The 4,783-nt window shown below is 44.4% G+C and overlaps 1 pseudogene; it reads right to left on the reverse strand.

Annotated features, from left to right (window-relative positions):
- Positions 1–4,015: 4,015 nt before the first annotated feature.
- LOC149445834 (U2 spliceosomal RNA) lies at positions 4,016–4,129 on the reverse strand (annotated as a pseudogene).
- Between the last annotated feature and the right edge of the window lie 654 nt (positions 4,130–4,783).

Raw genomic sequence — 4,783 nt, forward strand, 5'->3', positions numbered from 1 at the left:
TGATTTCTAAGGGGTTGTGATGGGGTACTGAACCATACTGTGTGGCTGTAAACAAGTGTTTTCAGTTGTTTTGTGCGTTTTGGAAAGGAGCGTAAGGGAAGTAAAGTCATTCAAGTATTTAAAGTGGACCTGAACTCAAAAAGTGAAGATTTGCTATCTTACAGGAAACATCTGAATATATTCATCGTTCCCAGGAAGTAATCCAAAGATTTAAAGTTTGTCTCAAATTTCTCCTGCAATATAACAGTGCACTATTGAGGTATTGAGGTGCTGCTACGTCTATATATCTGCAGTATGAGATCATCTAAGGCACTGCTGCCTATGACTGTTAGTCTCACCAGATTTGGAGTTACACAGTTACATAATAAATTAGGCTGAAAAAAGACACTAGCCCATTTAGTTCAACCAATAGATAAAAGAACCAAACTAATAGAAAACCTCCAGATATACAATTCTGTACCCACAGTCGATCCAAAGGAAGGCAAACAAAAAAACTCCAATAAAGCATGGTCCAATTTACTCTAGCGGGGTAAAAAAAAATTTCTGATCCCCCAAAGTAAGATTTGGTAAGTGCACTTTTTTACTGCTGTTTTCCTTGCTGGAGAGGAAGCTGTACTTGAGAGACCTGCAGTGCTGTTTCTGATTCATTTTGTTGATCTGTGCTTTCTGCACTAGTTATCAGATCACCAGTCATCAGGGGAGCATGAGGAAGCAAAGCCCTGCCCTGCTAAGATAACCATCTCCACACAGGAACACAGTGCTGAACAAGGCCTGGCACGACAGTAATAGGGAAAAGGTCAGCTGCTGGAAGACCATAGTCAAAACTGATGAATCTCTCAACTTGCCTTTTCTGGACACAGCTTCCACAGTACAGTCCCTTCATGTCCCTTTTAGTCCTGAACAAGTAATGAGTGACTGCTTCAGCTTTAGAAAACATTCCTCCTCAAACTGAGTTGTGGGTTGTGAATGTCCTGCCCTATAATACCTATGAATGGGGAAAATCTGGACTCTGGACTGCTCCCAATGCATCTAGTCTGGTTTGCACCTTCATTATCTTGACTATACACTATTTCCCCGCATCTGGGTTGGTTTTTCCCATAGCTTTGCAAAAAAAAATTTTCAGGGGTTGCTTCATTACCTAAGCTTACATTGGCAGCATATTAGTTGCAAAGGTATGAAATAGGGCTGAGTTTAGCTCAAAGTTCAAGTGCATACCAGAGGTTCAACATACCAGAGGATAGGTGGGTGTGACTTACATGATGGCTCTATTAGATAGTTTCTGTGATGCTTCAGTTCCAGGTCACATGTCCTGAAAGAGTAGCTCATTGGTTCTGTGAAAATGTCTTAGTAAATTTTAACATAGAGTATGGCCAGCTCGCAATGCAGAAACTCTTCAACTTAAAGATACCTGTCATATACATAAGTACCAACATGATGTTTTAAGGGTGTGTAGGTTCCTTTTATCAAAGCAGCCTTTTTATGAAGGCTCATGTCTGTCACACTGATAAATAGGACAAGGGAACCTACATGCCCCTGAAACATCAAGGTGGCTTTTTTGCATATGACATGCATCTTTAAGTGACAACTTCTTGCCCATGTTCTTCCCTGGGCTATCGGTGTGCTAGTCAACCTTTGCTTTTTTAATGTAGTGGTACCACTGGGTTCCAGGCACCCAAATTTTCCTTGATTGAAAAGGTGATGTAATTTTATTTATGTTTAGTCAAACTGGATAAAAAACATAAAGCTTTTTTCACATAACCCAAAAAAAACATGAGTATGGATATGAGGTGCACAGTTTGGACAGAGAAGACAATTGGTTCTCAAGTGGCGTGAAAGAGGTCATCTACGTCAAAGTGGAACAACCATGAACAAAGCTGGTGGCCTTTGACAATATCTACCTTCCACATCTAATGTAATTTTAACATCTCTAGCCCGGTGATTTGACAACAATTCACCCCTTCAACCATGTCAGTTGAAGGATTAACACATATAAAGCCTTCCCAACACCAAGGATGGGATTATGTAACTAGAGCAAGGCGGTTCCACAACTTTCACACCTCCCATCCTGTTTTTAAACAACCAACATCTACACCTTTCATGGTGATTGGATTATGGTGCCTGAGCTACCTGTGTGGAAATAAATACTGGGGTATCTTCCCAACACTCACTGGAACTGAAGAAGTGGTTCTGAGAAGCTATGAAACATCTTCAACATTACAGAACAATGTGACTTACTACCTTAATTTAACCACCATGGAATGTGTAGATGTTGGTTGTCCATCAACAGGATGGGGGGTATGAAAGTTGTGGAACTCCCCTGTTCTACTTACATAATCCCACCCCTGGTGTCAGGAAGTCTGCATATGTGTTAACCCTTTGATTTACATGGCTGAAGGTAAATGAATTGAGGACCAAACATCCAATTTATGATTTATCAAGAAAGTGAGTCATGTAAATCAAAGGGTTAACACATATGCAGACTTCCTGACACCAGGGGTGGGATTATGTAAATAGAACAGGTAGTTTCACAACTTTAAGGGCTTGTTCACACTTGACTAATTTCTAACACTTGCCAAACACCCCTATAGTGTTTGACAGGCATTAGACAGGCATTTGCAAAGCGTTTTTAATGCTCCTCAAACACTCCCCAAATGCTCCCCAAACGCTTTATGTGCGTTTTTGAGGCGTTTGCCAAGCATTAAAACCGCTCCACAAATGCTTATAATGAAGTTTAATGGTATTAATGCTCCACAAACAGCTCGCAAATGCCTCGCAGCCGCCCCGCAAACGCCTGCCAGGTGTTTGAGGAGCGTCACCATAAACTTGAATGGGAGGCTTCAACTCCTCTTGACATGACATGAGGCGTAAATTTTGCTGCGATGCTAACGCTTCAGAGTAAACAGCACTGTGTGCTGCCATGTGTAGAATTTTCATAGGCATTTGAAGAGCGTTAAAAAAAAGCTTCCCAAATGCCTGTCTAACGCCTGCTAACAAAGCTAGTGTGAACATAGCCTAACACCTCCTCTCCTGTTCCGGGACAACCAACATCTACATGGTTCCATGGTGATTGGATTAAGGTGTCTGTGCTACCTAGGCAGATATACTGTAAATACTGGGGTATCTTCCTGACAAGTATTGGAACTAAAAAAGTGGCTTGGAGAAGCTATGAAATATCTTCAACATTACAGAACAAGTACATTTGAATGTGATTTAATTTTTTTGTTTTTTTAAGTCCACGGAAGTGCAAAAAACGAAAAACCAATAAGTGAACAAAAAACCTGCAAGTGCAAAACACCAACACAAAAAAGTGCACTTAAAGGTGTGCTTTTGTCCACCCCCCCCCCCCCCGGTGGGGTAGGACTTCTACCATGATCCCCCGGGGCACGAGGCTCCTGACAGGGACTGAGGTTTCCGCTTTGTCCACCTGGCCAGAAGGCCTGGCGGAACCCTTTCCTGGGGGAGAGACCACCCCCAGAAACAGGGGAGGAAGGAACCAAAAGGCTAAACATCCTCCCCTTATACTTCAGGGCAGGCCCGAGGACCCACACCCTACCATCCATGAGAAAAAAACACACACATAAGTGAAAGTGACTCAAACGCGGGAGAAAAAAATAAATAAATAAAAAAGTAAAAATAAAAAAAGTGGCCGTGAAATTGTGCACTGGCTAGGTCCTGAGGCCTGTAGCATAAAAATTGCCCTGGACTTAGCCAAAAGCCCTAGCCCTAAAAGGTGCAGGAAAAGTGTTTGGACCAGTGACCTTGTGCACACTTCACGCTTGGGATCCCACCCCCATGTGCTAATAAGAGCACCCCTGAGGCGATCACTCAGGGGGCACTGTTCCGTGGACTCTCTGCCTCCCTGACCCCTGGCCAGACAAGGTAGATCCATTCGAATCAGGAGGAACTGGGCCCCTCCGGTTTTTCCCGGGGAAATTACTCATGGGCCCCAACTACCTGTGGGCACCACGGTTTCTGTTTTAGCCGGTACTAGCCTTCAGAACCCCCATCATACCAGCAGAGGTACTATACAGCCAACCATCCTCGCCAAGAATGACGGCGGAGCACCCCTACTGGACACTAATAAGAACAGATACTACGCTTGATCTTAGCCAAAAGGCCTAGAAGCAAGGTTGAATGTGACTTAATACCTTATCCAGCCATGATTTGAATACGGGGTGCCTGTAGCGAAAGAAAGAAAGAGAAGAATAGCGCAGGGCAGACATTACTAGGTGAAGAGGGAAAAAACACAGGAAAGGGTTAAGTTAAAGGGGAAGGGTTAAAAAAGATACTAAGGTTACCTGATTGGTGTTAGTAGGTGTAGGTGGGATCATCCTGAATCTTGGGGGAATGCTGGGGGGTCGGACGAACCAGTGCTGGTTAGCAGCTGAAGAGAGAAGTTCCCGGCCGCCCTCTTTTGGGGTGGTTTTTCTGTTTGGCTTGTTTAGTTTGGTGGCAGTTGTTGGTCTTGGCAGGTTGTTAATGGTTTGTGATGATAAGTGTATGGTTGGGACCCATCCAGGGGCGGACTGAAAACTCATGGGGCCCCCGGGCAATAGGGGATCATGGGGCCCCTGCGTCCTTGCCCAAACTCAAAAAAGCCTATGAAAAAGGTACCAGGGGCATCTCATGGGGCCCCCTACTGACCCCGGGCCCTCGGGCAGTGCCCGAGTTTCCAAATGGTCAGTCCGCCCCTGGACCCATCTGTGGTATGGTGTGCCCGGGTAAATTCCAGTTAACCGAGGTTTAACTGGAAAGTGGAGGTCTACCTGCGGAACGTGTGTCC

Source organism: Staurois parvus, unplaced genomic scaffold (genome assembly GCF_062004578.1).
Source record: "Staurois parvus isolate SC_StPar_1 unplaced genomic scaffold, SC_StPar_1.0 ptg000708l, whole genome shotgun sequence".
In the NCBI taxonomy this organism is placed as follows: Eukaryota; Metazoa; Chordata; class Amphibia; order Anura; family Ranidae; genus Staurois; species Staurois parvus.